Source organism: Manduca sexta, chromosome 10, assembly GCF_014839805.1.
Source record: "Manduca sexta isolate Smith_Timp_Sample1 chromosome 10, JHU_Msex_v1.0, whole genome shotgun sequence".
Taxonomy (NCBI): domain Eukaryota; kingdom Metazoa; phylum Arthropoda; class Insecta; order Lepidoptera; family Sphingidae; genus Manduca; species Manduca sexta.
In genome coordinates, this window is record NC_051124.1 from 4,423,736 (window position 1) to 4,436,341 (window position 12,606).

General features: G+C 33.9%; 1 non-coding gene across 1 annotated transcript; it reads left to right on the plus strand.

The window, feature by feature from the left end:
* Positions 1-398: 398 nt before the first annotated feature.
* Trnay-gua lies at positions 399-487 on the plus strand. The gene is given in 2 exon segments: positions 399-435; positions 452-487. It is a non-coding gene; the product is annotated as a tRNA-Tyr (tRNA).
* The last annotated feature ends 12,119 nt before the right edge of the window (positions 488-12,606 follow it).

A 12,606-nucleotide genomic window follows, 5' to 3' on the forward strand; every position in this document is an offset into this window, starting at 1 on the left:
TAGATAGTAATAATCGTCATCGTGTGTTATTTACTACCATTTTCAATAAAAGAACCTAATCGCTTTTTCGGATCTATCTTAAAAATGGAACAATCAGAACAAAGTTTTTTTGACATGCTTACAAATGAGTTACATATTTTGATTGGTTAATTCTCGGAATCGGATCGAGATTGAGATCGTTTATTGAAAACGGTTGTTAGACAGCTTCGTTTCGGCCTTACGGAGGTTTAAATAGTAACAGGACGGCAAAATATTAACGGCTATCAACAATCTATAGGTAGATGTGAAACGTCACTCGTTTGATATTTTACTACCTATGATATATTTATTCAGTACAAACTTTCCTATAAAATGACTGTCATTGTTACTACTGCATTAAGATGTTCATAATCTCAAACCCTTCGATAGCTCAGTTGGTAGAGCGGTGGACTGTAGACGGTATGATATTGTTATCCATAGGTCGCTGGTTCAAATCCGGCTCGAAGGATCTATTTCATATTTTTTATTACAAGATGATTAGAAATTATATGATAGTTCTGTCAGAATGATAATAGTTGACATTGTAATAATGATAACTAAGATGGCGACTCAAGTGTTTTTTGTTTCTAACCATTTTATTATATAGTTTCGATAGTACGATAATGTTCATATTCCCATGCGTGACATTCGATAGCTCAGTTGGTGGACTGTAGACGGTAAGGAATTGTTATTCATAGGTCGCTGGTTCAAATCCGGCTCGAAGGATGTTTTTTACTTTTTATTCCCAAGATCTTTGTCTGCTTATAATTGCAATTTGCATAGCTGATAGAAGGTTCCCGAATATTTTTTATACAAGACTATTGAGATAGAAATCATCATACTAAACCTATGTTTCACTATTAGTTATTTAGTAGCTAGGTATATATTAGCAGCAATAACTTAATTGACATTTAAAAATACTGCCCAGAATAATGTCTGCAGGTTCAAAAGCCAAGGGCGCACCTCTGCCTTTTTTAAAGTTATGTGAGTATTCTTTGTAAATTATCGCTTGCTCGGCGAAGGAAAACATCGTGAGAAAAACTGCATACCTGAGAAGTTCTGAAGTCTGCCAATCCGCGCTAGGTCAGCGTGGTGGACCAAGACCTTATCTCTCTCAGCAGTAGACCAGGCCCGTGCCCAGCAGTGGGACAGTATATAATACAGGGCTGATATATTATTTAAAAATTTATGTGTAAATAAGCAATCGATAAATACATTTTGAAATGCTTAAAACATATTTTAATCACCGTATACAAATATCATCAATTCACGTCAAATATTTCTAAGATTGGTATCTGTTCCAACGCAATATTAAATGGTCAACGCGTCACCTAAACAACCTTAATGAGTAAACATGCATAAATTATAAGCTATTAAGAATCTTAACATCTCATTTAAAGTAATAAAAATTAAATTAATATTAAAAATACGAAAGTTGGTGAAGGTGTTTGGATGTTTGTTTGAACTAAACTGAATAATGGCTGAACGGATTTGGATGGAATTTGGCACACAGATAGTCCGCAATTTGGAGTAATGTAAAGAGTAATTTTTATCAAGGTAAAATACATTCTAGGACTTGTATACCGGGAAAGAATTTTCACACAGACGAAGCCGCGAGCAACGCCTAGTTATGTCATAATTTCCCTTACGAAAGCTCTCATAACCTTGTATGGGAATTATCCAAACCGAGAGAAAGTTCAATGGCAGTGGTCTTGGTGACCAATTTTAAGTACAACATTTATTTGTAAGCGAGTAATATAAATATACGTCTTATAACCAAGGGAAAGTACAGTTCAAAGAACTCATAAATATTAGTTTTTGAAGATTTTGAATATGATTTATATGGGCTAGAAATAAATATGAATGGGAGTGGTTTTAATTAGGCAAACATACCGCAAGGCACTTAATTACCATATTGAGAGATACTTTATAAAGTATATGATTAAAACGGAACGATTTTAACACTATTGACACAACTAATAAATTTTCTTGGTTATAGAGACATAAATAATTATAACAGGTTATAAAAATTATTTGGTTAAGAACAGATTGTAAACACTAATGTTAAGAGACTATTGCCTTCTACGTCACTGGAAATTAAGTTGAATACTACTTCTATTTATATAGATATTCGATAGGGATTTTTATCACTTCTGAAGATGGTGCATAAAGGTCAATTGAAGAACACGATGATTTAGAAAGATCGGTTAAACAAAGGCATATCTGTCGATCAATAGGAATACAATTGGACATAACTAATATTACTGTTTATTAACTTAAACCTACCAGAATAAAAACAAGAATTTACACAACAAAATTTCACTTTTTAAAATTAAATGTAAACTCCACCGTCGCGTCGTAAGTAACCAGATGACACAAAATAAATACTCGTTTTATTTACGCGCAATACAAAGCGAATCCCATGTGGTCCGCATCTCAACCACGTGTGGTACGAAACTTTTTGCTTAAGGTTTTTTGCTTTGAATTCCATTGCCAACGGTTTTGATATAAAAAAAAAATAAACTCATTGTAACCAAGCTCACGTAGTGGGCGACAATGCCAAGGACAGCGTGGACGTGTCCCCCGCGATTATTTAGCTATTTTAGCACCTACACAGTACGTGACGATAATTCAAAACTTATTTTTATTAATTTTATCGAGGTTACTAAAGGAACATGTTTTATCACAGTAATAAAATTGTCACTTGTTCGGTCTAGGGGCAGCATTGCTTAATTAATTGTCAGGGATTGGAATCAGATGATAAATGGTGGAGAGGCGGTGGATGCAATAACCGTTTTCCAACTTTAAAAACTTCCTAACTTTAAACAAACCCTTTAAAATTTGTGTTTTGGTACAACTTGCGTTACATTGATATGGGTTATGGTTATGGGCTCCTTTTTCCGCACTTAGACCGTAAAATAGTCGGGCCATTGTGCGTACATTGATATAGGAGGGAGTATCTTACGAGAAGAGAACTCAAGCAATAAAAAGCGACGATAGCGTAGTGGGATATGGAACTGATTGCCAGGCGATGGTTGGAATTCGATCCGAAAAGCACTTAAGCAATTACAACTTTTTTCGTATGTCACAGCTGTAAATGCATTTCATATAAATAAGCTGGTTCGAAAAAATTTTGGGTTGCAACTTTTAGTGTTATTTAGGTCTTTGGCGGTTCAGTGACCTCTTCGTGGAAAATTGCTTGATATTTTTCTGTTGTTGTTTGCACTTTAATATTCAATTATGATCAATAAAATATCTTAAATATGGAGTTCTTCATTTTGTTTCCATTAGCCATTTTCATGCCGTTGCATTTATTACAAAAATTACATTATCATTTCCTTACCTTACCTGATTAGGTATATTGTTTTAATCAACTACCAAAAACGGTTTTATCCGACAATCTGTCTGGGACTCAAACCTAAAATTATCAGACGATAAATAGTCAATTACCCAATGTGATTGCTAAATTCTCTATCTATCATATAGTAAGTAGTTTTTATCGTCACCAATAGAAACAATATACAAATTGTTCCATATAAGTACATACTTTTTATGCTCAGCTGCGAACTATAAACCAGCTGATTCATTGTAACTGATTTGAAACCTAGCTACGCGAGTTCCAAGTAGTCTGAATGGATCTTTGTGAGTTTGAAAAAACACTCCTGCGGTAATTCACGCAATAAAAATAATACCACCAGTGTTACGCGAACCTATTCAACATGACTGAGTAAATTGATCTCTATTTCCATGTGATTCATTATCAAGGGTGAGTAACATTTGGGACAGGCAATAGGAGACAATTTCGTAATTAAATAGTTTTTAAGAAATGGCATTACGATTTTTCTGTCTCATCTGTTATTTATTTATCTTAATATATGCATTATATATTATTTGATAAAACGAATGTATTAAACAAAAAAAAAATACTGAAATTATCGTAATAATATTTCGTATAAACTATTTCGTTGCGTAACATTTATTTTGAGAAATACTCAAGGCCCGTATTAATATATGTATAATGTATGTATATTAAATACGGGCTCTGAGTGAATATATCTCGCCTTTGAGTACGATTTAAGTAGATTATTAAGGTACTGGACTGTGAAATAGAAGAAACCAGAGCGCCAGATTTTTACCGATTCGGCGTTGTTTAACAAAACGTTTACTGTTCTACCATTATTTGCCAGTCCTAACATTATGTTAGCTTCAATAATTTCATATGAAAAAATAAGGCTGAAAATAATTAAACCAAAAGGAAAGAGGCACGATGTAGCCGTTATTCTTGGTCAACTTTAATCAATAAAACATATTGTTCTTAGAAAATCGTTCCGCAAAAAAATGTACTAATTATTATTTCATTTACGAAGCACTGAATAAAAAGTGTATTATAAGTATTGAACATCCGCTGGAGAAAGTCTTGGTCGATTCAGAGAAAAAAAACTTCAATATGGCGCCTAGTTTTGACACGCATAAATGATTGTTTGTCTTAACATCGTTTATATTTTAGCAAACGTAATTCTCTTTTTAACCAAATATAAAAAAGGAGATCCTCGTTTTAGTTATAAAACGAATTTTAGTCATAAAATAGACACATTATAATAATAAAAAAAAATTGTTTGCGGTTTCACCCACATAAATACCCTTCCTTGGGACAAGGTTTCTTTTTTCTGGTTATATTTTTAAGACTGTTGAATGTCTGCTTTTAAGTTATACACTAATCCACTATATAAATACTGATCCATAATTGAGTTAATCTTTGTTCTATTCTTCCAACATTTAAATCTATTAAGAACTTTATGTGTTAAAGTTATGAACACGCATAGGTTACTGCACTATAGTAACTGCAAACAATATTGCAATTCTGTTAATTCGGATGATATTTTCCTTAAATATATTTACTGTTTCCCTTTATAGAGAATGTAATAAATTCAAAATAACCCAGTAATATTGACGAAGTATATAAAAACAGATGTTATTTCTCTGAACTTATGATTAAACCGTAATTTTATAGGCAAAAAACAATGGTTCTTTTAGTGCCATGACATTTATATAACAAACAAATCCTAAGTAAAATCTGCTACCCCAACAACCTAGATATTGTCGTAGTGTGCGGAGTGGACCCCATAATGTGAGTTTCGATGGGCATCATAAATAGTTTATTGATGGTTTCTGCGTCGGAAGGGGCTAGGATTTAAATAACGAAATATTTTGACATACTGGTGGTAGATGTCTTATATGTTAGAGTCCGCCTGGGTAGGTACCACCACAATGTCTATTTCTGCCGCCAAGCAGCAGTGTGTAGTCACTGTTGTATTCCGGTTTGAAGGACACTGTAGCCAGTGTAACTACTGGACATAATGAGACTTAATATCTCAGGATGACAAGCGCAATGGAATACCAAACAATATTTTGTAATTCAAGGTGTTAGATGGTGTTTCTACTGTTTATGGGCGGTCGTATCGTTTACCATCAGGCGAACGGTAAGCTCGTCTCGTCATTCGAAGCAAAAAAAAACATGGTCGTAAATTTACGACCAAGTTCCTGAATTAAGATAAAAAAAACAATCTAGATAGTACATTCTATAATAATTTTTAATTCCTGCTGATTCATATTTTACATCATGCTTATTAAAGCCATCAACATCAGTAGATAATCGTTGAAATTAATTAAGATGTTAACAGTGCAGAAGGGTTAATAGCGACCGCTCACTGCAATTATCTACAGACAAACAAACAGACGCCAGACAAAACAAGAAGAGAACGTCGCTTGATTAATTATTGAAGTGGTCTGCACTTTCTATTTAAAGATTACTTTCAGTGCTAAATTGAATTGGATGGGAGGGGAGACGTACTTAATCTACTACGCTTATTAATAAGACGTTGGTACAAGAAATTAATGATATCTGTCGGTTAACTTATAATTTTTTTTTTTGGTGCTTCTTGCTAATAATGTAGCGGATTAACAACTATAATAGTCTCAGGAAATTATAATATTTTAATGTTATATAATTAGTATATTTGTATTTATGTAGATATGTATGTTGTATAATATAATATATGTGTTGTCTTAAAGGTTGACTGTTAGAGAATTCCTAAGGCATTAAGTCCTTCGATATAAATAACTATATATTAAGTTTAAATAAATACTTTTAGGGTATATATTTGATGGTATTTAAAGAGGGTATGAAGGGTTGTTATTTATTTTATTTCGTGGAATGCTCAGTCGATTTAGGTGCAACAGCTTACATTATTTTATTAATAAAGTTTTTATACTATTTATAGTAAGTATTAGTTAGTATGAATATAGGTATTTGTTATAGCTTTATTAAGCAGTTAATTAGTTCAGTAGATTTGAACCACTAATGCAAAGAGATTTCTATGTAAATATAACTTGGTCTAATTACTACTTCTCTGAATTAAAACATCTGCTTAAAGCTCAAATTAATATTGATATAAACAACAAATGGCTACACCATTTAATGTTAGAGGTTCATTATATCGAACCCATATCATGAAACTTTTTGATTTATATATTATTGAGATAGCGGAGTGTCCTATTACGCTTATGATGCATGTGTCATTAATAAAATGACTTTAATGTTGTCGGTACATCACTTTGTATAACTCAAGTGTTTGATAAATAAAGTGTTATTAAGTTTCTATCAAGAGACAAACAAGCACCAGTTCCTAGTTTAGTATAAAAAGGTTGTATGTTACGTTATTCGTTTTGTAACATGGAACTGTGTAATAGTGAGCCATGTTGGGACAGTACGCAATATGACTAACATAAGATATGGTCTAAATATATTTCCACGCGTGGTTCTGCCCAGCCGTTCCCCCCTGCTATGACAGAGTTTGCAACATTACAATAAACTACTAAAATATAACGAGGTTTTACATTGCTGTCTTTACCTACACAGTAACATGTAAGTAACATCTATCTGCGCAATGTATATCAAAGTTATGAAGTCAGTCGTTGTTTTAAGATATTTTCAGTAAATACGGCGCTATCGGTGTCCTAAATGTGTCACAGTGGTGACTCAGGCGCCAAGCGGGATGTGCGAAATGGGATTTGTACATCACTTGCACAGTATTGTGTTGCAAAACAAAAGTACAAGTTTTCTGGGTTGGACTGACTAATGTTGCTGGGAGTTTTTTTTTTATTTTACGATCTGACTTCACTTTGGGTGGGTTTTTCTAAATTGAAATCTCGCAGGATGAAAGTCTTAGCAACCATGATAAATCCTTTCTCGAACATTCTTAAAAACGTTTTTTTTGCAGGCTTAGGAAACGTGGTTAGGTGGGTTAGGAAACGTGGAAAAAGGTACGACAATGCTCATACAAATGATGGATCCTTTGATGGTAAATATAGTGTATTTTTATATAATGTCGACCGGCGAAGGATATCAAAACACACAACGTCCAAAAAAAAATATTAAAATTTATACAGTACCGAAATTAACTAAAAATATTATTTTTAATCTCCAGGATACCTCTTAAGGTGGTAGCTCAAGGTCCATTTTCATACATTTTGTTTCGGCTTTAATCTGGGTAACTAAACAAGTATTGGCAAGTAAAGAATTTAAATTCACGTCTAGTTAGTGATTAGTCCTCGCAGTTTAAAGAAAAATGTAAAAATAATTAATAATCATGGATATTTCGGCCTTTAAAATTTAATATGACGAAATTTTAAAGGCAGAAATATCCATGATTATTAATTATTTTTACATTTTTCTTTCAACTGCGAGAACTAATCACTAACTAGACGTGAATTTCAATTCTTTACTTGCCAATACTTGTTTAGTTACCCAGATTAAAGCCGAAACAAAATGTATGAAAATGGACCTTGAGCTACCACCTTAAGGATAAATATTCCATCTTCAAATTTATTCCCGACAAAATTTATTCAAACCTCTTCAAACGTATTTAAACGAGTTAAAATACAGTTAGACACATTAAAATACAATTTCCTTTATCAATTATCCTTTTATCGTATAACTTGATCGTAACGCCCATAGTGATTATTTTTAAGACCCCATTGTTAAGAGTCTACGGATTAAACAGGATTTATGTCTATTAGATTGAAATCGATACTAATTATAGGTGTTCGAAGATAATAAAATTTAATCAGGTAAAGGATTCTTCCTGTATACCGTTAAGGATCAACGTAGATTGGATGAGAGATACGATAAAAAAATATAGAATTTTTCAATTATGAGAAGTCGTATGTCGTAACATTAATTTTGGAATACGTAGGGTTTTTAACTATTAATAATATTGTTTATTGCTTGTTTAGGGTTCTAATTGAATAAATGATTATGTGTAAAACATGGAGATATATTTGGTTTTAAATTTGTAATTTTTTTTATGGACGCGTGAATGTTAGATTTTATGTATATTATGGTATTAAATGTGTTTCAATTAAAATAAATTTAGATTACATTTCATTAGTTTAACCACATGTATAAATAAATAATAATTAGTTAATTACAGAAGTTTGTTATTAAATAGTTTTAATATAACAAACATATTATTATGAAAAGAGCAACACCAGAAATCTCTTGCCCGTTCTTCTCTGGTGAGAACTGCTTTTCGAACTGGTGGTAGAGTTAATATTGATTGAATCTAAATAATGTATAACATTTTACAGCTTCAAATAAATTATTTCATTTCATTTCATAATTAAATCACTGTTTTCTGTGATATTTCTGTAATTCTGTTTTTGTAAATCTCAAATTGTAATGCCTGTTAGTCTTTCAAATATTTCTTTACAAAGCTTCATTAAGCTACTACTTCTTATCTGTACTACGAATAGATGTGACAAATACCGCAGTAATGATATCGTTTTGCAATATTTGTGAATATTTGAATTTACGACTTTCGCACCAGTCACAAAGTCGAAAGTCATTGAATGGCTACTAAATTTATACTTTTGTAGAGTACGCACCCACTGACGACCTGTCGCACGGGCGAACCATAGGGTATCCACACGTTATGTATATTAATGTAATGTTATTGTGTAAAAAAACATGGTGAAATCCATAAATCTAGTTTTATTCAACGTGTAACATTCGTGAGGAAATTAAGAAAATATTATAACAGTATACTTATTAAAATATTGATGGCATTCAATAACTGTTAAAATGGTCATAAATTAGTTGCAAGCACAAGAATTTTACGACTTAAATAGATCCTCAGAAAGTGTGGTTCTTGCTTTTATTATACAACCGAATAGCGCATGTTAAACACCACAAGTCTTCACAGAATCGCTCTAAAACCTTCGTTCCACTAGATATCATAAGAATTTATGTTGTATTTCAAGAGAAGAGGGAGCTCACGTTTTACACTGGCAACCGTGTCACCCATACAACAAATTTACCTTATATTAAATAAACGTTTTGAAAGAAACAATAATGAATGTTCGTATCATTCATACGTGAGACACAACAGGCAGCGACTTGTTATTGTAAGCTTTATCTACTCCGCGCCCCTCAGATTTGAGTCACGAAAAACAATTATTAAGTTTTCCTTCCCTGTATGGGAAAGTTGATTGTTTGTCACAATCCTAAACAGAGAAGCATAATTATTTCTTATGTTGTTAAGAATGTTAGACATTAAAATTAAACTATTTTTGGATTTTATCGCGATTTTAATATTTTAGTTTTCTTCCGAAGTTTCGAAGACTTTGCAGCCTTCGTAGTCACGGGGGGGACAACGAAGGCTAGAAGTATATTACGTCAGATAGTGAAGACTGGGTTTTCTTACTAGATTAGTTTTTTCTCTCTCTGTAGTCACTCCCCATGACCGAGGATCGTAGTCCAGAGTCCTCATTGGATGTACCGCATTTAGAGCGGATTTTTTTTGTCTCCACCGGTTTTTGTGCATCGCTTCTTCAACTAATTTATAGGACTTGGGGGCAGACGAGTCTTAAATCTAATCAGTCTTCATTCATTCTTAATCGGGTAAGTGATCCGCTAGATTAGTCTATTAATGTGTTTTGCAAACACCCGGGGTTTTGCTACTGTTTTACAGAGAACGACCGCAATATACTCAGTAGATTTATTGAACTGGTTTATCTAAGAGATACCTGCAAACTTATTAACTCTTATAATAAACATAGATATAAATGAATATCTATGATTATTATGTATATTCTTAATTATGTAATCCCTAATTATGTATTAGGTATGTACCTAAACTCGTAAAATCCTTCTTTATTTTAAATCATGGACACAATGTAATGCTAACCTAGTTAGGTTGACGCGCCTTTGATGTCGTGCTGCGTTTTTGGGCCGCAGTTCAAAGTTATTACGAGTGATCTAGATTGTTGACCTGAAGGATCGATACAACTTTATGTCGTCCTTTAGTTACTTTACATAAACATTCACGCCTTTGTCAAATCAGTCTGGCAAAATAGTTTTAGTTCAGTACAGTATTTAATAAAAAAAATATATATTTTTTTAAATTTTAAACTGTAATTTAACTTCGATGATGTTTAACACCGGCTGTGCTGTTAAACAATAGCTCACTGGCAGCGGTGGGTAAACCCCGGTGATAGCTTCTCGAAAGGATTGCCAGCAGGGAGGTGACTACTAGGATTATATAAAATAGCTTTTGCTCGCGGCTTCGCCCGCCTGAAGGAGTTTTCCGGGATTTCTATCCCCTATCTATACTATTATATAAAGCTGAAGAGTTTGTTTGTTTGTTTGTTTGTTTGTTTGTTTGTTTGTTTGTTTGTTTGTTTGTTTGAACGCGCTAATCTCAGGAACTACCGGTCCAAACTGAAAAATTCTTTTTGCGTTGGATAGTCCTATGTTCGTGGAGTGCTATAGGCTATATATCATCACGCTATGACCAATAGGAGCGGAGCAGTAATGCCTAATCTCAGGAACTACCGGTCCTAACTGAAAAAATATTTTTGTGTTGGATAGCCCTTTGTTCGTGGAGTGCTATAGGCTATATATCATCACGCTATGACCAATAGGAGCGGAGCAGTAATGGCTAATCTCAGGAACTACCGGTCCAAACTGAAAAAATCTTTTTGCGTTAGATAGCCTTTTGTTCGTGGAGTGCTATAGGCTATATATCATCACGCTATACCCAATAGGAGCAGAGCAGTAATGGCTAATCTCAGGAACTACCGGTCCGAACTAAAAAATTCATTTTGTATTTGATAGCCCTTTGTTCGTGAAGTGCTATAGGCTATATATCATCACGCTATGACCAATAGGAGCAGAGCAGTAATGGCTAATTTCAGAAACTAGGAGTTTGAACTGAATAATTCTTTTTGTGTTGAATAGCCCTTTGTTCCTGGAATGCTGTAGGCTATATATATCATAACGCTATGCCCAATAGGAGCGGAGCAGTAATCGCTAATCTCAGGAACTACCGGTTCGAAATGAAAAAAAAAAATTGTGTTGGATAGCCCTTTGTTCCTGGAGTGCTATAGGTTATATATATATATATCGTCACGCTATGACCAATAGGAGCGGAGTAGTAATGAAACATGATGCCAAAACGGGGACAATTTATTAGTTTTGAGAGCTTCTGTTGCGTGCGCTGCGTAAACGGTTAAAGTTATGCAACAATAATGTATGACGGGATTGTTCCTCTTAAAAAGTTCTACAAAAATATATCATAAAACAAAGTCCCCGCTGCATCGGTCTGCCCGAACGTGTTAAACTCAAAAACTACCCAACGTATTAGGATAAAATTTGGTATGGAGACAGTTTGAGACTCTGGGAAGAACATAGGCTCCCGGGAAAATATATAGCGTGACTTTTATAACGGAAAACTTTAGCCCGAAAACTTTATAACGCGGGCGGAGCCGCGGGCAAAAGCTAGTACTATTATATAAAGCTGAAGAGTTTGTTTGTTTGTTTGTTTGAACGCGCTAATCTCAGGAACTACCAGTCCAAACTGAAAAATTCTTTTTGTGTTGGATAGCCCTTTGTTCGTGGAGTGCTATAGGCTATATATCATCACGCTATACCGAATAGGAGCGGAGCAGTAATGGCTAACCTCAGGAACTACCGGTCCAAACTGAAAAATTCTTTTTGCGTTGGATAGCCCTTTGTTCGTGGAGTGCTCTAAGTTATATATCATCAAGCTATGACCAATAGGAGCGGAGCAGTAATGGCTAATCTCAGGAACTACCAGTTTGAACTGAAAAAATCGTTTTGAGTTGGATAGCCCTTTATTTGTGGAGTGCTATAGGCTGTATATCATCACGCTATGACCAATAGGAGCGGAGCAGTAATGAAACATGTTGCAAAAACGGGGAAAAAATTGTTTTGAGAGCTTCCGTTGCGTGCGCTGCGTAAACGGTTAAAGTTATGCAACATCGATGTATGACGGGATTGTTCCTCTTAAAAATTTCTAAAAAATATATTATAAAACAAAGGCCCCCGCTGCATCTGTCTGCCTGAACGTGTTACACTCAAAAACTACCCAACCTATTAAGATGAATTTTGGTATGGAGACAGTTTGAGATCTTGGGAAGAACATAGGCTCCCGGGAAACTACTACTTTTATAACGGAAAACTTTAGCCTGAAAAACTTTATAACGCGGGCGGAGCCGCGAGCAAAA